Genomic DNA, 23,124 nt, shown 5'->3' with positions numbered 1-23,124 from the left:
AGCATGCAGAATCTTTAGTTGCAGTATGTGGAATTTTCAGTTGAGACATGAGTACACTTAGATGTCACATGAGGGATTGAGCCCAGGTCCCCTCCTTAGGGAGCCTGGACTCCTAGCCACTGGACCTTCAGGGAAGTCCCTCCCCTTCATCTTTATTGTTGTTTGGGATTTGCTTTAAAATAACCTACTTATTATTTCACACATAAATACTATAGTGTTCTTCATTTTTAATATTTTAAAGTAGTAATAATTTCTGCATTTCATACAGAGTTTAACTTTCAAACCCTTTCTTTTCTAGTGTATGTGTCAGAGAAGGAAACTCCTATTGATTTTAAGAAGAAAAATCCATTTGCTACATATAAGCTGGATATTTTTAAGTAGTTTTGTAACAAATATATTGCCTTTCTTAATCTTTTAAAAAAATATATTAAAAGTTTGTAAAAACTACATTATCATCATAAGCCCCTGTCTCAGGGACATGAACCTGATTCTGCAAAATGTTCAGAATTGATATTAACGAATTAGTTTTTCTTTTAACAATTAAACAGCACAGAATACATGTTAAAACTTATTCTGGTAATTTCATTCTCAGTTTTAAAATGTCTTGTTAAAAACCTATGGATTTTATGTTTTTTTGTTTCTCTAAAATTGGATGACTCCGTCATAAATATTAGTAAATAATAAAGCACTAGTTATCAATAAAGAAGTATGCCATATAGTCCCTTGGAGATCAAAGTTACTTGTTTAGTGACACTAAGATGTTCTTTGCTTTTTCAATGTACTGACAAAAGCAATAGTGGGTAAAACTGCTGGTGCCTTAGCATTCAAGGCAGTGGCCCCACACTATATTAGTAGTCTTTGTATTCAACACCATACCCATCCTGTTAGGAAAAGACCTACACCATGTAGTTCATTACTGAATGTTCTTGATTAAGAAAGAATTGATTTTATTAAATCTCAGCTCTTGGGTATACATCTTTTCAATAGTGGGTTTGATGAAATGGGAATACATAAAAAAATTTCTGCTGCATATGGATGTACAGTGATTGCCCTGAGGAAAATGTGAAGTTGTTTGAATTGCAAGCTAAACTAGCCATGTTTTTAAAAAAACAGAAAATGAATTTTACTTAAAAGAGCAAATGACGCATTAACTGATTATTCAGAGCTGAATATTTGGCAGATACATTATCAAAAATGAATCGTGTGCTAGTCACGGCAAGGAAAACGACTGAGGGTATTTGTTGCCAATGATAAAGATTTCAAACAAAAATTCAAATTCTTGAAAACTTGCATCAGCCACCATACATCAATACTTGGACTTTTCTAATGAGGTTGGGGGTATTTTTAATGAAAGTGACTTGTTAGATGTTGTAAAATGAAGTGTGACAACATTTGGACAATCTGTATTAGTTCCATATGATCCATGCATGATGTTATGAAATCAAGCACTTAAAATCAATCAATCAAGTAAAAGGTCCATTTAAACTACAAGACAAACCAATGGGTTTTAGTGTAACAGTATGAAAAAGTCATTGATTTGGTATCAGATTCCACACTGCAACTAACATTTAAGAAACTACAGCTGCCCCAGTTTTGGCGTGGTATTAAGAAGAATATCTAATTATCCGGAAAGGCTCCTAAAACACTTCCTTTTTCCAAACAATATATCTATAGGAGGCCACATTTTCTTCCTATACTTGAATCAAAACAACATTGCAACAGGCTGAATGCAGAAGCAGATATGAAATTAAACAAAAATGTAAACAATATCCTCTTCTCACTTTTTTTTTTCCTGCAAAACCTTTATTTCTTTTTGGTTCAGGGCTTGGGTGAGGGCCCCAGGGTAGTTTAAAAAAAACTGCCTAGACACATTTGTGAATTTGATCTTGTTGCTCATCGATCCTTGCACGCTTCTCTTCAATGGTTGTAATAGCAGCCATTACTTCTGACACATCGGGGGGAAGTTAACATTGTTTTTAAATGTTTGCTTATTTCAAATTGAATTAAAATGAAACTGAGTAGAAAAAGAAAAAAAAAAAACTGCCTAGTGGCTGCAGGTAGTGGTTCAGGCAACAGCCCTGACTTCAGGGGGATGCAGAGGCGCCCCTCAAAGGCCACTGGGCTCTAGAGACTCCAGTTGTACTTGAGGGTGAGCCCTTGGAAGAACTACTGGCTCAGCTTCACATCCCCCCACCTCGTCCCCAGTCTATGGGGGTTGGGGATGGGGCTGATCAGGTGGTTGTAATCTACTTGATGAGTTTCATTTACTCCTCCAGGAAACAGCTCTCTAGGAAGTCACAGGGATTGCGGTCTGTGCAGCCAGAACCCAGGGCATGCAGGGTCTGGCTCAGGTTCTTCTCAAGGGCCATGGCAGTTTCCTTATTGTCCAGAGTTTTATTCCATTCATCTTGGGGATGGCTTCTGCACATGCTAGAAGAGAGCATGGGATACTGCGCTGGTTTTGCATTTTCAAGAGACACTGTGCACCCTTGCCCTTTTCCACAGTGGACTCATGGAAGAAGTGGTCCACACCCTCCAGAGCTATATCTTTGTGGTGGAAACAGAAACCCAGAGAGAGGTAGGTGTAGGGGGACCCAGATGCAGGATGACGTAGTGGTTGACCGCAGCTTTCATCTCAGTGAAATAATTCTGACCAATCTGGGAGCTCATGGTTGATAAGCAGTAAGGTGCAAAACCTCAAAAAAAAAAAAAAAAAAAAAGGTGTTGATTGATTCCAGAGGCCAAGGATGGCAGAGTGGTTGGTTCCTAAGATTACGACTGGAAAAGAGGTTGAGGGTGACCAGAGTCTGGGAAAGGGGGCTTCCCTGGATCTGTTGCATCCAAACACAGTTGAAGCAAGAAACATCTACAGGAGTGCCACATGCACTGTCTCCCCCCACTAATTTTTTTAAGGTAGTTTTCATTTTTAAATGTTATTTATATTCAGATGCAGCAGGTTTATCATTGTTTTTAAATAAATATCTTTAAAATCTCCTAGTTGTAACTTCTAATATGATAATAAACACTGATTTAACCCACATATTCAAAAGCTCTTTGAGATCCTCAGGTCCTGAGGCCAAAAAGTTTAGGAGATGCTGAGTTAATTGGGTTTTTTTCATTTGTTTCCTGTCCTTTCCTGTTTCCTTTCCTTTCCTACCCTTTTTTTGAATGAGAGACCCTCAGAATAAGAAGGTCTGGAGCACCTGAGTTATTTCTTTATATGATTTTAATAGCTATGAACAGAACACAGATGTCTTTCCCCCATTTCATTGAGATATAATTGACTTATAAAATTGTATTAGTTTAAGGTGTACAGTGAGATGATTTAATGTATGTATATATTGTGAAATGTTTCCTACAGGTCTAGTTAATATCCACCACCCCAGAGTTTCAGTGTTTTTCCCCTGTGATGAGAACTTTTAAGATCTACTTGCTTAGCAACTTTGAAATACACAATTCAGTATTGTTAACTATGTATAGTCACTATAGATGTCTTTCAGATCAGTTCCTTATCCCATGTGTAGTTCAGTTGATAATCTGGAGGACCTGTGCTTTAAATCCTTCTATTTATTTCAACCTTTTGTTTTAGGGCATTAAGATAAGGTATATAATTTAATATGTAATAAGACATCCTGTTTTTAAATGTTGATTACTTTGTTATGCAAATACAGAACCAACAAATATTTTCTGTTGGAGAGATACCCCTTGGAATATTGAAATTAAGATGTTCTTGTGGCTTATTTCTCCCTCAAATCATCACGTAAACCAGATCTACTTGATTGCTGAAACTGACACATCCACTCAACAGGAAGTTTGTGTACCTAAGACTGTTCCTAGTATAAATTTCCTAAATTTTCTGATCTAGCCCAAAATTACAGTAGCAATATCCTGCATCTTAATTTGATACCTGTTTTATGTTAGATCCCTTTGCATTATTTGTTTGTTTGTTTTATAACTCATGAAGATGGGTAAAGTCCTGTTCCATTAAAGAACAATAGATGAGTGTTATTGAGGTGTGGCATTAAGTACAGTGGGAGAGGCCTCCATCGTATGTGTCAGACATGGAAAGAATATACCCGGTACTGGGTGTGGTGGAGAGAGGATGACGTTTGAATGAAAGTTGGAAGGGACTTTAAAAATACTACATCTAGGTCTTGTGTCCTAACTGTGGATTACACCAATCCATCTACGAAACTCATGAAACTTTGGGTGTGTCTCTTTCCTTCCTTTCCACCCAGGAGGGTGTGTAGGTCCACAGGTGCATGTGTGTGAACTTTTAACTTTATGGATTTGTTGGTAACATCTGAGAGAGAGCGTGAGCTTTACGTGTACAGATAAAACACGGGTTGGTTTCCATTGGCTTTCCCCAGCATTCATCATGATGGATTTGGAATGAAGTATAAAACTTGTTTCATTCTGTGGCCTGCTTATAAAAATGTGAAACGTATTACACAACTCTTGCCACCATCTATTCCCAAACCAGTTATCATTACCCATAGTAAAAACAGATGCTGTTCACATATATAGTCACACACATGCACAAACACAAACACTGATACCATCCCTCCACCAGCCCCACACACCTGTGCATAACTCTTATGATGAGACATTTATAAAATTACTGAAACTGGCTGAACTACTGATGGGATACAACAGTCTTAGGAAATGTCCTGGTATTTTACCAGAAGTGCGTACTCAGTTGTTCAGTTGTGTCCAGCTCTTTCCTACTCCAGGGGATCTTCCTGACCCAGGGATCAAACCCACTTTTCCTGCATTGACAGGCAGATTCTTTACTGCTGCACTATCTGGGAAGCCCCTTACTAAGTAGAAGACATCCGTTTTTAAAAAAGAGTATCCATTCCTAGAACTTTCATCGCAATATTTTGCTGTCGAAATGATTTCTATTATGTTATGATGCTGCTGTTGCTGCAAAGTCACTTCAGTCGTGTCCGACTCTGTGCGAACCCATAGACGGCAGCCCACCAGGCTTCCCCATCTCTGGGATTCTCCAGGCAAGAACACTGGAGTGGGTTGCCATTTCCTTCTCCAATGCATGAAAGTAAAAAGTGAAAGTGAAGTCATTCAGTCATGTCCGACTCTTTGAGACCCCATGGACTGCAGCCTACCAGGCTTCTCCATCCATGGGATTTTCCAGGCAAGAGTACTGGAGTTGGGTGCCATTGCCTTCTCCGATGAATAGACTTTAAAATCAGTGCTTGGGTGTTGACAGATTTCACTGTGATCAAAGATTAGCCTTAGAGTTCAGAAAGCTAGAAAGCATATACATTTCAGATGACCATGAAAGCAAAAAGCAAGTGACCTGTTTCTGGGTAGCATGATCATTGAAGTTCATAGTACTTGGGACAGTGTTGTAAAGTGACAAGTGTAGCCAAGTAAAAGGTAAGGCAGGGAAAACCTAACATTGCTGGCCTGGTACTGATACCATTTTCTTAGTGGAGGCAGTTGCCTATGCCCCGGTTTTCCCTGGAAAAACCTGATACACATATGCCCTTTCTTCTAGTTAGCTCAAGGTGCTTGAGCATAGCTTCAGTTCAGTTCAGTTCAGTCACTCAGTCGTGTCCGACTCTTTGCCACCCCATGAATCGCAGCATGCCAGACCTCCCTGTCCATCACCATCTCCAGGAGTTCACTCAAACTCACGTCCATCGAGTCGGTGATGCCATCCAACTGTCTCATCCTCTGTCGTCCCCTTTGCCTCCTGCCCTCAATCCCTCCCAGCATCAGAGTCTTTTCCAATGAGTCAGCTCTTCACATGAGGTGGCCAAAGTATTGGAGTTTCAGCTTTAGCATCACTCCTTCCAAAGAACACCCAGGACTGATCTCCTTTGTATAGGTTGGATCTCCTTGCAGTCCAAGGGACTCTCAAGAGTCTTCTCCAACACCACAGTTCAAAAGCATCAATTCTTTGGCGCTCAGCTTTCTTCACAGTCCAACTCTCACATCCATAAATGACCACTGGAAAAACCATAGCCTTGACTAGATGGACCTTTGTTGGCAAAGTAATGTCTCTGCTTTTCAATATGCTATCTAGGTTACTACCCCACATAATCCCTGACTGGCCACAGGCAGCTAGAGCTATCCTTCTTTCACAGATGGTGAAACTGAGACCCAGGAAAGTTGGAGAGGCTTTCTTTAGTGAGTCAGCAATGAAAACAGATGGAAAAACACATCCTCTGACTCTGACACTCTATGCCTTCTGTTTTGGATTGTGTTGCCTTTTGATATTTCATGCAGTTTTTGTGATTGGTGAAATAAAGTGCTTGCATTAAGGAGACAGAGTATTATCCAGTGTCTACTAATGGTGGTTAGTGATGAGAATAGGAGTACACTTTTGCCTCCTAATGTGATGTGTCCCTATCCTTTTTATAAGCGAGTGTAACACAAATCATCTCCTTATTCTGAGAATTCAATATGTTATCTTAAAATGCTTCACTTTGTTTTATATTATTTACAAAGGACTGGCGGATCTATTATCTCACTTTCATACTTGTTAAGTAGATAAAGCAGATGGTATTATGCATATAATATACCAGATAGATGATAACAGTGGCTGCCACTTGCTGAGCACCTTGCTGGAACCAGACCCTGTTATGTACTTATCTCATTTAATCATCATCAACACCCTTTGAAGTACATGGAATTAGCTCCACTTTTATAAATATGAACCTGGGGCTTGGAGAAGCTAAGTTGTGTGATCAAGGTCACAAAGATTTCAAGTCTGTCTGATTCCTAAGACCCGGATGCTCCCGTTGCACTCCATTTCCTTTCAAGTGACTGACTTGCTCTATGTCCGTCTTAGACATGATCTCCGGAACCTAGGTCAGTACTTGTATTGATTTATTGTTGTCTCCCATAAAGGGCAAGAACTCACAACTCACCAGTTGCTTCATTGAGCAAGTAACTGATTAGAATTGCTAGACCAGTTAAACAAAATTCAATAATAAGCATATAGCAGTTACCACATACCTAATGCTTACCATGTGCCAGCCTATGATCTAAAATTTGAACACACATTAAATCATTTAAGCATCACAACAATGTACAAAAGTTATTATTAAGTGACATAGTTACTATTATCATCCCTGGATGAGAAAATAGGAACAAGAGTTTAAGCAGTTTGCCCAACGACAATGTAGAAAATTGTGGAGACAAGATTTGAAGCAGTCTGGCTCAAGAACGCTGAGCTACTCAACAGTACTGCCTTTCAATAGAAAATTCAGTTCAGCAAGTGCTAGCTTAGTTCCTGTATGCTGTGCTGTGCTTAGTCGCTCAGTCAGGTCTGATTCTTTGCGACCCCATGGACTGTAGCCCACCAGGCTCCTCTGTCTATGGGATTCTCCAGGCAAGAATACTGGAATGGGTTGCCATGCCCTTCTCCAGGGGATCTTCCAGACCTAGGGATTGAACCCATGTCTCCTGCATTGCAGGCGGATTCTTTACCCTCTGAGCCACCAGGGAAATCCCTTCCTATATGCTGCTGCTGCTGCTGCTAAGTCGCTTCAGTCGTGTCCAACTCTGTGCAACCCCATAGACGGCAGCCCACCAGGCTCCTCTGCCCCTGGGATTCTCCAGGCAAAAACAATGGAGTGAGTTGCCATTTCCTTCTCCAATGCATAAAAGTGAAAAGTGAAAGTGAAGTCGCTCAGTCGTGTCCAACTCTTTGCAACCCCATGGACTGCAGCCCACCAGGCTCCTCTGTCCATGGGATTTTCCAGGCAAGAGTACTGGAGGGGGGTGCCATTGCCTTCTCCGTTACTATATGCTAGGCTGGTAAAAAATAAAATTCTTATACTTAATAGGTTACATTTTCAACTCAAAAAAGATGTAGATACTCACAGTAAATGCTCTGACATCTAGCATGTGACATGTAAGCCTTGTATGAAGACATGAATAAGTATGGCTCGAGATGAATAATTGAACGTTAAACGGTCTGGGACAGTTAATTTGCCTTTCTTTTTTTTTTTTTTTTTTTGCTCGATTGGGGCAACGGCTGTCTTGGAGATGGCGGCGGCGATGCCCCCGGCCAGGAAATCCTTGGCGAAGGAGATGGCCTGTTCCGTCATGGCGGCGGGCGGAGAGCGGAGCAGAGGCGCAGAAAAGCAGAGAGAGAGCCGGAGGGTGGGCACCGTTGCCTCAGCCCTGCCGCCGCCGGGACCGAAAGCTAATTTGCCTTTCTAATGTACTTTCCTGGAGAAGGCAATGGCACCCCACTCCAGTACTCTTGCCTGGAAAATCTCATGGATGGAGGAGCCTGGTAGACTGCAGTCCATGGGGTCGCTAAGAGTCAGACACGATTCACTTTGACTTTTCACTTTCATGCATTGGAGAAGGAAATGGCAACCCACTCCAGTATTCTTGCCTGGAGAATCCCAGGGACAGGGGAGCCTGGTGGGCTGCCGTCTATGGGGTCGTACAGAGTCGGACACGACTGAAGTGACTTAGCAGCAGCAGCAGCAGCAATGTACTTTCCTAGGGACAACTGACTTTGCCTCTGGGGGAGAAGCTGGTTCTTTGTGTTCTAAAATAAGCAGGTTATTTGGCTAATGTTTAAACTTTAAATAGGTATGTGGGTTGCAGCTATTTGACCTGAAACAACTTAAAATTCCTTTGTGTTTTTTGCATGATTTCAGCAGAGCTGTAAAATTCACTTTTCTCTAAATGTTGTGAAGTTCAAACTTATTAATACTTGGCAAAATACTGTGAAGCTGACAGGAAGGGGATTCATCAGTATTGTTTCATTCCTTTGTCAGGGTATTCTTTCTCTAGCAGGAAGTGTTATGACTTGCTCTGTAAAGTTGCAGTTGTAAGAAGAATGTTGGGTTTCCAGACTGGCAGTTTTGGGCGTGGGAGGTTCCTTCTATTAGTACTGTGAAAAACAGGCTTGCTCTCGTCCCAGAAGAGGAACTATTTTAATATTTCATTAGGCTCTAACTTTTATAGTATGGAATATTTAAGCAGAAATTGAAACATCTTGAAATCCATATTATGTGTTTGGGTAGCTATACATTTGGCGATGCTTTCTAAATCTATATATTCAAATAGAAGCAAATTTGTTCTAAAAGAAAATTCTGAAGTTTAGAATCTGACGTTTTCTAAATATATATGTATATTCTGTATTTTCTTTATTTGGGGAATATTTTAGGGACTTTTTACTTTTTAAAAATTGGTTTTGTAGGCACTTCACTGGCAATCCAGTGGTTAGGACTTTGTCTTCTAATGCAGGGGGTACTGATTTGATCCCTTCCTGGGGAGCTAAAGTCCCACATGTCTCATGGCCAAAAAACCAAAACATAAAACAGAGGCAATATTGTAACAAATTCAATATATGCTTTAAAAATGTTTTTAAAAGTTGGTTTTGTAATCCTAATTATATAGCTGTATCTATCTAGTCAGATGCTCAAAGGTTTAAATGACAGATCCTTACTTTATATCTTGGAGGTGAGGCAAAAGGGGATGGAATTACAAATGCCTTTGAGCCCTGTTAAATAGTTTTTCAAAAATCTGTGACCTAGAAGTTGAGGGCAGCTATCATGACAGAATATGACAGTTGTTCTAGTGTTTATTCATACTTTCCAAAATACATTGAAAATCATTGGTGATGAGATTTTGGTGGTGTTAAATAACATGGTAATGATACTGGTTTCTGATACTCACAGACTCCACCAGGGTTTTCTATCACATAGTGGTCACATAAGCATTATTTCTCTTATTTCAGAATAGCTGGTTATATAAATCTCGACTCTGAATCAAGGGCAACCTCTTAGTTGTTCTTACTACAACTCAAATGAAGTAAAAAGTGAAGAAACAAAATAATCTAGTTTTCTCGATTAACAAGTACCTTATTTGAGAATATATAAGCAAAGTACGTTACACTACAGGAGACAATTTCAATGACTAATAGAATAAACTTTCAGCTTAGCTCAAAGTCTAAGCTGAAATTTTATCTCTAGTGATTCTGAGCTGTACATCACAATATTTTGTTTTGAATTAACTAGTCTGATCTTGCCCTGTGAGAGATATATATCTAAAGGTTGCCCTTGGCTGCGGTGTTAATTTTCATAGGAAAGGAGAATGGAAATACTCCTCAGGTATGAAGGTTAGTTAATTTCATTAGAAGCAGATATATTTTTTTCATAAATCATTCAGATATTTTTGGAAAGTGTAAAAGTTTACTTAGGCAATGAGGAAGGGATTGGACCTTTTAAAAAAAGAATATGGTATTTCAATCCAAGGATTTAATAATTCTTAGCTTTGTAAAGATGGAGGAGAGGTATAACTTTGTTGTATCTTTGGATTTGATACAGTATTCTTCATAACAGGAAATGGGGGCTTTTTGAATATGGTTAGGATGTACATTAAATGAGTACAACACTCTTGTCTGGCAAGAATTTAAAGAATGTCTTCAATATGACAATTGATTTGACTTTTTCTGTTGGAAAAATTATTAACTTATTTTTAAATAGTCATTGCTTAAACATCTTATTTTTTTATTAAGACAAAAAGAGGAAAGGAAACTTTTACTTAAAATGGAAGTATTTGATATTCCTCCAGGAAATGACACAGGATTGGGCACTCTTTGGGGTTTAAGTGACTCATAGATATCGGTACTTGAAAAACAAGATCAATTAGAATCTAGTTTATGCTAGATTCTAGAATAGAAGAAAGTTTATTTCCAGAAAGTGAACTCATTTAATAGCTACGTAGGGTGAAATCATTCACTAGATGTCTGGTGTTTACTTTAAAATAATTCAGGGAAAAGAGAGGGGGTGAGAGAGAAGGAGAGGGAGAGCACACAGCTGAAAAGAGGACAGGTAAAGAGAATCAATGGGAAAATCCTGATAAATGTAGAATCTCGATAATAGGATTGTGGGTGTTGTACAATTTTCTCTTCTGTATATCATAATAAAAATTTTAAGTATAGCTTTAGTTTGCAGCAATTTACATCTATTTCTAAATGATACTTTTATCTGTAATTTGCAGGTTTGTCAAAACATGATGTGTATTATTGTAAAGGTGAAATGTGCTGCTTGATTGTCAAACTTGTTGCCAAGCAAAAACTGTTTCTGAAAGAAAAAAAAACCACTTTCTGTTTGACTTTCAGTTAAATTCAAAGGACAGGTTGCAAACATCTTGAAGAGTTTTGTAGTATCTTGAAGTATTAAATAAGAGTAGACAGTTAAACCATGCTAACAGGCCAAGTGCATGTGAAGAATGTGGGCGCACTATTATGTCTGAAGTGTTTTGTTCCCAGCTTTCTTTACAGAGTGTGCATTTTTGAAACCACGCGAGACAGCTATTTAGCCTGCATTATGTTTGTTCCCTTTCCCTACTTGCCAACATCAATTTATTCAACAAACATTTTGTAAGGGCTTATTGTGAGCTAAGATACAAAGTCAAATAAGATACCAGCCCTGCTTTCAAGGAACTCACAGCCTAGCAGAGGAGATAGAGAAGCAGATGGTTATCACACACTGAGGAGGGTACTGGAATGGGGGAAGGGGAGTCACTGGTCAGCAACCAGAACCCTATGCCGTGTCTCCTTTAAAACAACACAGATACAACAGTTGAGGTGGTTTAATTGATTGTAGGTATTGGAGAAATAGGGAGAAGACTAAGATGGCTCAGTTTAAGTCTGTGTGCCCCCGCCCCCATGTGTCACTGTGCAAATAACAGCCTCCTTGGCTCCCCTGCCCCTCTTAATAAACCTTCACCCTTCTCTCCTGCATCTGCGGGCCTTGGTCGAGCAGCATACATGCAGAAGATAGCAATCTCTTCTTCACATCAACTAGTAAGCTAATGTTTAAGTGTCCTTGATGTTTTTGGATCCAACCAAGAAAAAATTGTAGCTATGTGCAGGCAGTTACTTGGGGAGAGTTAGCCTTCAGTCCCTGATAGAACCTTCCAAAGTTCATTGCTCAATTGATTTGGAATTTGAAATGTATTTTGTCATGTAAATAGTAGGTAAGATTTGTTGATGTATGGCAAAACCAATACAATATAGTAAAGTGATTAGCCTCCAATTAAAATAAATAAATTCAAATTAAAAAATAAAAATAAGTAATAAGAAATTTAAAAAAAAAAAAGATTTTTTTAAGGTCACTTTACAAATGTCCCTGAAATGGTATGCTATGTCACCAAAATGATGTTTTCGGGTTTGTATTATCAGGATCTAAAGGAATTGTAGAAACATAGTTGCTAAATGTATCCAAATCAGCCAGCTGCTTTGTTCTCTACTTCCGACTCTTGTACAGCCTAACAGCATGTATGTGTGTGCGTGCATGTGCGTGCATGCTCAGTTGCTCATTCGTGTCTGATGCTTTGGGACACAATGGACTGTAGCCCACTTGGTTCCTCTGTCCATGGAATTTTCCAGGCAAGAATACTGAAGTGGGTTGTCATTTCCTTCTCCAAGGGAACTTCCTTACCCAGGGGTTGAACCTGTATCTCCTGCATTGGCAGGCAGATTCTTTACCACTGTGTTACTAGGAAAGTCCATATATAACAGTGCTTCATGGGAAAATACTATCTGTTTTATTGGGAGTTATGTAGCAATGTCCTCTTGTGTAGTTTACCAATTTGTGGCTGAAATGTCAAGTAGAATTACCAGAGGATCTAGGCCAAAAAAGCAACCTAGGTAGGAAAACATGCTCTACTTGTTGAATTTTGCTTTCATCATAGAAGTTTATTCTCTACTTGACTGTAATGAGCAATTTTTAATAATGCTGAAATAAATTCTGGAATAATAAACAGTAACATATTTCACCACTTATTCTGTCTGCTTTCACCTTTCCTAAACTTTCAGGGCTAGGAACCTATAACTTGAAACAGGGAACCTGTGACACAGGTGAGACCATTTAGAGAGTAACTCACTTGTGACTTTCAGAGCAGCAGATGATTGAGAAAGATCATATAAACTCTTAAACTGCTACAGTTACTCCTTTACCAAGATTCCACTAAAGTTTTCTAAAAGGAAGCAAACAAAACTCCAAGCTACAGTCACCTGGAGAAAATAAGCTATAAGGTTAAAAACTAATCATTAAAAAAAAAAAAAAGAAAGAAAAAAACTATGGGTACCACAGTGATGGCTCTTGTGTGTTAAAAAAAAAAATCATATACTCAAAATAAATCACACTGATACTTGAGTGTGTGCTTATATTTATACTAAATTATTAGCACTGATACAATGAGAATAGTTGTTTATAGTAGTTAGCATATAAGAGGCTGAAATTAAGCCATATTAAATACAGGGAAGCAGAAACGTGTCATATATAGGAATGAATGTGCCACAAGAGAAGGTCAGCATTCTTGTCCTTATTTTTAAAAAGTCTGGCCTGTTTTTTGGTCAGTACCCACTTAACACCAATGTTTGGAAGAAAGAATGTTTAGAATGCTTTCATATATAGTCCCTACTGAACCTGTTGCCGATTATCTGTATGTTTTACACAGTTACAGTTTTGGTGATTTCAGTTCAAGGATTAATTGAATCCCTTCTTTAAATAATGAAAATGAATTAGCATTAGGTAAAAGGGTTCCTATCTTCATTTTCTGGCAACTTTTTATTTTTCTCAATATCATGGTCACATTTGTTAAAAGTTTTGTTTTTTTTGGCTGCACCTGGCAGCATGTGGGATCTTAGTTCCCTAACCATGAATCAAACCCATGCACAGGGTCCTAACCACTGGACACCAGTGAATTCCTGGTTAGGAATTTTTTAATTATCTTCCATAGGATATAATAGGCATGTACCTTCTTTCCATAAAGCACTGTGTAGCCTCTTCATTTTCATTTTTATGGTAAGAGTAGTTAATTACCTTCTCTCTCACATACTCTTTATTTTATTTTATTTTTTTTACATTTACTGCACAGCTCTGTTTTGGGCAAAGTCACTTAATTACTGTAGGTTTTTGTTTCTTCCCTAATTTCAGTTATCATTGGATATTGGGAATACTGGGAATTAACACCACCCTCAAAACATTGCAGTCGGTTGGAATATGTTTTGAGGCATACTTCTGTACCCAGAGTCCAGCAAAAGATTATCATTGTGGGAATATCCGAGAGGAAGATGAAGTTTAGATTCTGTTCTTGAGAAACAAACAATCTTGAAATAAGACATCAGAACAAGTAATTAGACAAGTATTTGTGTGCTGATGGTGAAAGAATGGTTTTCTTTGATAGGGGAAGATTATTCTCTTTGACCAGGTTTGAGGATCTGTGTGGAGGAGGCAGATGAACTGAATCTAGTAGGATAATGGATGTCCCAGCCAGACTGTCCTCACCCACTTATATAACTATAGGAGGATGTCTGTGATTAAATTGCTGAATTTTGTGGTGACATTCTAAATCCTGTGGGAGTTGAAGAGAAAGATCAGCAGGGGTGTGTAGTCTTTGGAAAACATGGTTTGAGAGAGGATGAGGCTTCTGCTGAAACTTGAAGGATGAGTAGAATTTGGGTAAGGAGATAAGAGGAATAAAGCAGAGGGCATTTTAAGTCTGAAAGGTAGATACAGAGAGAGGGAGTTCTTACTAGGAGGGAGAGATAGAAGTAGTGGGGTTAGGATAAAACAGAAGGTACTGATGTAGGAGTAGGACATGTTCAGGAGAATGGTGCATGCTTGTGTGTGCTTAGTCGCTTTAGTTGTGTCCAACTCTCTGCGACCCTATGGACCATAGCCTGCCAGGCTCCTCTGCCCATGGGATTCTCCAGGTAAGAATACTGGAGTGGGTTGCCATTTCCTTCTCCACAGGAGGGTGATAGTGATCAAAAAGCTAATTTTGAGTGTTGTTGAAAGGTTAAACTGGTTAGATGTGACTAATAGGAATGCCAGAAGAGCCAGAATACCTGGAAAAGTTTAGACAAGCCATTTCAGCATAATAATTATAGCTTCCTGAAATGAGACTGACATGATCAAAATGGTTGTGAACCCTAGATGTGGACCTTTTTTGATTCAAGGTATTTACCAAGAGGGTCCTACTGTATATAGCAAAGGGAACTCTGCTCAGTGTTTTGTGGCAGCCTGGATGGGAGAAGAGTCTGGGGGAGAATGGATACATGTAAATGTATGGCTGGGTCCCTTTGCTGTCCACCTGAAACTATCACACTAGTTAAATTGGCTATGAGTGAGTGAAGTCGCTCAGTCGTGTCCGACTCTTTGCAACCCCATGGACTGTAGACTAACCAGGTTCCTCCGTCCATGGGATTTTCCAGGTAAGAATACTGGAGTGGGTTGCCATTTCCTTCTCCAGGAGATCTTCCTGACCCAGGGATTGAACCCAGGTCTCCTGCATTGTAGGCAGACGCTTTACCATCTGAGCTACCAGGGAAGATACCTCAATGCAAAACAAAAAGTTTAAAAAGAAAATAAAAGATTTATTGAGAATACACTTGTGTCCCTGTGTTGTGCTAAGTGCTGTGGTGAATACAGAGATGAGTAAGCTGTGTTACTACTTAAATAAGTTTATAGTCTTGTTGGGGAAATAAATTCACTCACTAAACTGTGATTGAGAAAGCTATAATACAGCATAACAATTGAGAATGCTGACTCTGGTGTCAGGTGGAGTTGGGTTGAGACCTAGGTCTCCCTCTCTTGAGCCATGTGACTGGGCAAGTTATTCAACTTCTGTAAGCCTGTTTGCTTTACTGTAAAATGGAAATAACAGTATTACATGGTTCACAGAGTTTTTCTGAGAAGTAACTTTACATAATGTATAGCACAGTTCATTTAAACAATAAGTCCTCCATTAATGTTAACTGTTATAATATAAGCTTACAATGATATGTTATTATATTATCTTAGTTATGATTATTACCTACTCTGTAGCCACTGTGAGAGGGGCTGGGAATATGAGGATGAAGGAGAAGCAGTCCCTTCCATCAAAAAGCTTTTGTATAATAGTATTAAATGTTATCCTTTTGTGACTGTATTTTCCCATTCAAAAATTGGTACATATGATCTGACAGTAAGATATTTAAAATTATAGGTATCTGAAAGGATTCATGCTGGCTGTAATAGAAGAAAACATACAGTTCTGTGAGAGTCCTGGGAAAAGATAATTTTTCCCTCAGATGGGGACCATCCAAAGAGGCTTTCTCAAAGATTCTTCTGAAGAGTAGATGGGAGAGTAGATGCCCTGATTGGGGCAGAGGTTATCTTTATAGAGTGATTCCAGGGTGTGTAGTGCATGTAATGGGAAGAAACATTGGGAAGATAGTTATCAATACAGAAAAGTGTGTAGGGTTCTTGGATATTGTGCCAAAAAGTTAGGACTTGCTTTCATAGGGAATATACCTTAGATCTGCTCTTCAGGAAGTTAGCAGCATAAAGATTACATAGGAGGAAGATTGGACTGTAGATAGATAGACTAAAAGGTCTTTAGAAAAAGCTAGACATGAAGTGATAAAGGGCTATGATAATCCAAAGGGTTTAGTGATTTACCTCAATCTCCCTTTGTTTCTTGTGTCCAAACTTCTTGAATTTATAAACCTGGAGATTGAGGAAAGTTGAAAAGGAGACTGAATTTGACGGCAGAGGTGTTCGAAAAGGGGAGAAATAACATCGAAAGTTCAAATGTAAACACTTAGACTTTCCTGACTGGGGTTTTCCTCTCTGACCTTCCTTCTCCCTTGGCCAGAAGATTAAGTCCAGATTTTGAGTCTCAGCCTTCTAAATTAGACCCTGACTTTCTGCTCCAACTGTGTTTGTCACAAACCCTAGGCACAGTGCTCCAAGCACACTATCTTTCTTTAGTGCCAGAATATCATCTTCTCTGTGCCTAGAGTGCCTTTACCAGTGATATCTGTCTGAGGATGTCCTCCTTATGTTTTAAGATAAAGTTCAAAAGTCACCTTCTCTGAAAAACTTCCTGAAGCCCGTCACTGTCACCCTACCACTCAGTAACTAGCATGATGGCATTAATACTATGTCTTTGTTTTCCATCTTTGTCCCCTCTGGACAGTAAAGTCTTCGAGAGGATACTTTGGATCCTAAATCTCTATATATGCAGCACCCAACACGGTGCCTGGTACATATTAAACATTCACTTAAGGCTTGAATATAAATGAATAAGTTGGGTGAGTATGATAGACATTCAAGTTGAAATCTTCTCAAGTCATTTGGAAACATGTCACTAGAGCTTGAGTAATCAGAGTGAGAGTGGGTGAGCTTTAACTCATAGGGTTGCATGCCCATCTGACCTGGAGACTAGTGCTGTTGACTTACCAGTTAGGGAGGAGGCAGGGTGGCAGTTTCTGTTGGTACAGTTAGGTATGTGAAGTGTGGGTGTTCTGAAGCATTGCCTGTTTTGGACAGAGGAAGGTGACAAATACACAAATACAAATAATGTATTCTTCCATGTTTTATCCACCTTCTCTTCTTCATGATTTGAACTTATTAGCTTAACTGGTGTGTGTGACCAAATGGCTGATTTTAAGTCATCAGCCTCACTTTCCCAATTCTGTTTACCTGCTAGTGGCTGATGAATAGCCCCTGCTTTTATCTTATAGTTCCTTTCAATTTCAAGAAAAAAATACAAAATTCGCAATCAACTCTTGATTATCCATGGTTGATTTTCCCACTGTGTGTGCCCTGCTGCCTGAGTCACGGTTGGTTGTGATTGACACAGATTAGAAAATTTAGTCTTCTGCATTCCTAAAGTGAATCGCTTTAGGGGATAAAAACAGGCACTCTCTCCTCCCCCCCCAACTCCCGCCGCCTCCACCCCCCATCAAATGCTTTTCAGAATTTGAGTAATTGTTTCAGGTAGTTAGTTGTAGGTACACCTTTCTCAGCAAAGATTTGTATTCAGGGTTTAAGTATAGTTAAATGAGCCAGTGGAATGGTTTTGTAATTGCTGTATTGTTAGTCAAACACTGTAATTAGGGATGACTTCATAGGCATAAGATTCCTCTATGGGAGACGCCCTGAATTCAGACTCAGTTGTATACCATATCCTTTTATGAAAAACAAACAAACAAAGTTTTGTTTGCTTTTGTTTCATTCCCTTATTTAAAAATCTGTTTTCCTGTCTCTCGATGTTTAAGGAGAGAGAAGGTTTGCTTTTTTCCTGCTATTTTCCCTTTATAGAAAAGGCCAGCACTGGAGCTAGGGAGGAAAACAGATTTTGGGACAAAGTGCTCTGCAGATGACAGAATTCAGAAAAATGGAGAGACCTTGGAAGCTTTTATTTTTGATTGGTATTTCATTTGGCTAAATTTAAATGGAGGGAAAATATATAAATACATTTATTATTATTTTTTTAATATCAGTGCCTGCTCTCTCTCCATATAAGTAAAGTTCATTTTTTTTTTTTTTTTTTTTTGTGGGAAGACAGACTGGGGAAAAGGACACATTTCAACATATTTCAACAGTCAGACTTTCTTTTTGCCTACCAATCACATACTGTGAAATTTTATTCAGCAATAATATTTACCTTTTACCTCTTCACCTTTCATTTTTCATTGCTCACAGGAAAAAAAACTGCAAAGTAGGAAGAATGTGACAGTATTGACAAGCTGTTAACTATTTTTTAAGTGCTGAACTGAACTGAATATAATTAAAAAAAAAAAAAAAAAAAACTCTCCTGGCCATTCTTCAAGTTGTGTTTGGAAACTGGCCTTATGCAGGAGCCAAATTGACTCATGGATAAAAAGTGGCTGACAAATTTTCATTAGTCCCAGCCTTCTTAAATTACTTTGACTTAAAGGCTTATAGTTTTTATATATGAAGGAGATCTGTCATACTCTGCAGTTGATAATTATAGGGCAAAAGACATAACTTTTTGTATATTTTATTTAAAAGGTTCTTCTTAGTAGAACTCATGCCTTATATTTATACATAGCCTCTTAATTACTTAGGAATTGATTTGTTTCTCTTTTTCTTTCATTAAGGATTTGAAGTTGCTGTATAATGCTTAGTGGTTTATAGTGTACCTTCACATACCATCTTTAATCTTCATCAGGACCCTAGGGAAGTAGTTATTATGGCTGTTTTCAAAGGAGGAAACCGAGGCTTAGATAGATTAAATAAACTCACTCATAGACACACTGCTAGGAGGTCTCAGAGCAGGGACAGATTGATGTCTTCTGATTCCACATCTCTCAGTCTTCCTGTGTTAACATACTACATCCTTGGGTGGGGAACAAGTTTGCTGCAAGTATGCAGGATTCAATCAAGGTGTTTATGGGGCAATAATCATCTGTTTTGCTTCCTAAACCCCAATCTGGGATGTTTTACTTATTTTGAGAGAAAGAGTACAATGAATGTCCTATAAAGAGGGTAGTGAAAATGAAAGTGAAGTCGCTCAGTCGTGTCCGACTCTTTGCGTCCCCATGAACTGTGGCCTACGAGGCTCCTCTGTCCGTGGGATTTTCCAGGCAAGAGTACTGTAGTGGATTGCCATTTCCTTCTCCAAGGGATCATCCCGACCCAAGGATCAAACCCAGGTCTCACGCGTTGTAGACAGCCGCTTTACCGTCCGAGCCAAAGAGGGTAGAGCTTTCAGTAATTTTAATTTGTACAGTTTCTAAAAATCTGATATTCCTGGCTGCTGCTGCTGCTGCTAAGTCGCTTCAGTCGTGTCCAACTCTGTGCGACCCCGGAGACGGCAGCCCACGAGGCCCACCCTGTCCCTGGGATTCTCCAGGCAAGAACACTGGAGTGGGTTGCCATTTCCTTCTTCAATGCATGAAAGTGAAAAGTGAAAGTGAAGTCGCTCAGTCGTGTCCTACTCTTCGCGACCCCATGGACTGCAGCCTACCAGGCTCCTCCGTCCATGGGATTTTCCAGGCAAGAGTACTGGAGTGGGGTGCCATCGTCTTTCCTAAATTATTTAAATACGGTATTTTCTTCTAAGATAGTACTTAATTGCTGGATTCCATCAAGTACCCATAAGTAATCTTAAGGACAAACCTTTTTTTTATTCATGCTGCTGCTGCTGCTGCTGCTGCTGCTAAGTCGCTTCAGTCGTGTCTAACTCTGTGCGACCTGAGAGCAGCCCACCAGGCTTCCCCGTCCCTGGGATTCTTCAGGCAAGAACACTGGAGTGGGTTGCCATTTCCTTCTCCAATTTTTTTTTTTTTTTATTCATAGTGAGAAAAAAATCTGCATTAAATAGTTAATTTAAATATTATGATTTTTGTCAACTGAGGTGTGTATTGTGAGGCTTTTAAACTTTGCATTGGATTTCTTAGTTTTAGTTCAGGTGCTTCAGGGTAGCATTTATTTATTTACTTTCAAATAATCATAAATAAAATGGAGTTTATTTAAGTGGGAGACTCCTAAATTAAACTATGTTGTTATCCTGAACGAAACAAATATTCTTTGGGTAATATATACGTGTTACAGTTCTTTTAATTCTTAGTCGTGTCTCTTCTTGTCTCCTGTAGCTGAAAAATCTGAGCTATCAGTGTAAAAGGGGTCACTTTAGGCTTTCATGATGGTATTTAGACAGGAATAAGAAATTAGGAAACTTGAAAGTGTATTTTGTGGTTTTTTTTTTAATGATGCATTTTATTAATTATTTTAAGTAAGCATGTGCCTTGAAATCATTTCTATGAGATGTATGTATATCCTAATTTTGCAGGATGAACAAAAGTGCTACTTTCTTGGCCTGCTTGAGATGAATTTAATAATCCTTAAAGTTTTCAGAGTCTTTCCCCCATATCTACCCTTTACTGCAACCACTAATTCACTTTGTGTCAAATCATAATTATCTACATCTTTGTCTTCCCCAGATTGTAAATACTTTGAGGGCAGGAACTAGACATATAACAGAGACCTGGGTAAAATTGTGTGAGGATAGAAGTGCATATGTGTTAAGGGAGGGGTATAAAGAAGAGGGAAGACATTTCTACCCTGTTAGCCCTGCTGCCTGCAAAGGGGAGAACTGGGAGAGAAGGACTGATTCAGAACCCACTGGTTAGCCAGAATGAAAGGTGCTGCAGGTTGGGGCTGGGGCTGGGTATGGGGTGGGTGGGAGGTACATGTCCAGAACCACTTTTGCCTAATTTTCTTTTTTATAGAAGTGATATAACAATATAAGAATAATATATACTTTTTTTTTAATTTTTTGGAACTCTGCATCAGATGGGTATACCTTTCCATTTCTCCTTTGCCTTTTGCTTCTTTTCTTTTTTTTAAATTTAAATTTATTTATTTTAATTGGATGCTAATTACTCTACAATACTGTACTGGTTCTGCCACACATCAACATGAATCTGCCATGGGTATACACGTATTCCCCATCCTGAACCCCTCTCCCACCTCCCTCCCCGTACCATCCCTCAGGGTCATCCCAGTGCACCAGCCCCAAGCATCCTGTATTGAACCTGGACTAGTGATTCGTTTCTTATATGATATTATACATGTTCCCATGACATTCGCCCAAATCATCCCACCCTCTCCCTCTCCCACAAAGTCCAAAAGACTGTTCTATACAACTGTGTCTCTTTTGCTACCTCGCATACAGGGTTATTGTTACCATCTTTCTAAATTCCATATATATGCATTAGTATACTGTATTTGGTGTTTTTCTTTCTGGCTTACTTCACTCTGTATAATAGGCTCCAGTTTCCTCCACCTCATTAGAACTGATTCAAATGTATTCTTTTTAATGGCTGAGTAATACTCCATTGTGTATATGTACCACAGCTTTCTTATCCATTCATCTGCTGATGGACATCTAGGTTGTGTCCATGTCCTGGCTATTATAAACAGTGCTGCGATGAACATTGGGGTACACGTGTCTCTTTCAATTCTGATTTCCTCGGTGTGTATGCCCAGCAGTGGGACTGCTGGGTCATAAGGCAGTTCTATTTCCAGTTTTTTAAGGAATCTCCACACTGTTCTCCATAGTGGCTGCACTAGTTTGCATTCCCACCAACAGTGTAAGAGGTTTCCCTTTTCTCCACATCCTCTCCAGCATTTACTGCTTGTAGACTTTTGGATAGCAGCCCTTCTGACTGGCTTGATATGGTACCTCACTGTGGTTTTGATTTTCATTTCTCTGATAATGAGTGATGTTGAGCATCTTTTCATGTGTTTATGTATGTATGTCTTCTTTGGAGAAATGTCTGTTTAGTTCTTTGGCCCATTTTTTGATTGGGTCGTTTATTTTTCTGGAATTGAGCTGCAGGAGTTGCTTGGATATTTTTGAGATTAGTTGTTTGTCAGTTGCTTCATTTGCTATTATTTTCTCCCATTCTGAAGGCTGTCTTTTCACGTTGCTTATAGTTTCCTCTACATATAAAACTCTAAAGACTCCACCAGAAAATTACTAGAACTAATCAATGAATATAGTAAAGTTGCAGGATATAAAATCAACACACAGAAACCCCTTGCATTCCTATACACTAATAATGAGAAAATGGAAAGAGAAATTAAGGAAACAATTCCATTCACCATTGCACTGAAAAGAATAAAATACTTAGGAATATATCTACTTAAAGAAACTACAGAGCTATATATAGAAAACTATAAAACTCTGGTGAAAGAAATCAAAGAAGATACTAATACATGGAGAAATATACTATGTTTATGGATTGAAAGAATCAATATAGTGAAAATGAATATACTACCCAAAGAAATCTATAGATTCAATGCAGTCCCTATCAAGCTACCAACGGTATTCTTCACACAGCTAGAACAAATAATTTCACAATTTGTATGGAAATACAAAAAACCTTGAATAGCCAAAGCAATCTTGAGAAGGAAGAACGGAACTGAAGGAATCAACCTGCCTGACTTCAGGCTCTACTACAAAGCCACAGTCATCAAGACAGTATGGTACTGGCACAAAGACAGAAATATAGATCAATGGGAAAAAATAGAAAGCCCAGAGATAAATCCACGCACCTATGGACACATTATCTTTGACAAAGGAGGCAAGAATATACAATGGAGAAAAGACAATCTCTTTAACATGTGGTGCTGGGAAAACTGGTCAACCACATGTAAAAGAATGAAACTAGAACACTTTCTAACACCATACACAAAAATAAACTCAAAATGGACTAAAGATCTAAACGTAAGACCAGAAACTATAAAACTCTTAGAGGAGAACGTAGGCAAAACACTCTCTGACATAAATCACAGCAGGATCCTCTATGAC

The 23,124-nt window shown here is 38.9% G+C and overlaps 1 protein-coding gene across 4 annotated transcripts in view; it reads left to right on the top strand.

The window, feature by feature from the left end:
* Positions 1–23,124, top strand: part of PLS3 (plastin 3) — a 97,003-nt gene that overhangs the window by 23,636 nt on the left and 50,243 nt on the right. The window lies entirely within an intron of this gene.

The sequence above is a fragment of the Bos grunniens genome, chromosome X, assembly GCF_055505025.1.
Source record: "Bos grunniens cultivar Pamir isolate PY7600 chromosome X, Bosgru_T2T1.0, whole genome shotgun sequence".
In the NCBI taxonomy this organism is placed as follows: domain Eukaryota; kingdom Metazoa; phylum Chordata; class Mammalia; order Artiodactyla; family Bovidae; genus Bos; species Bos grunniens.
This window is presented reverse-complemented; position numbering and strand designations above follow the sequence as displayed.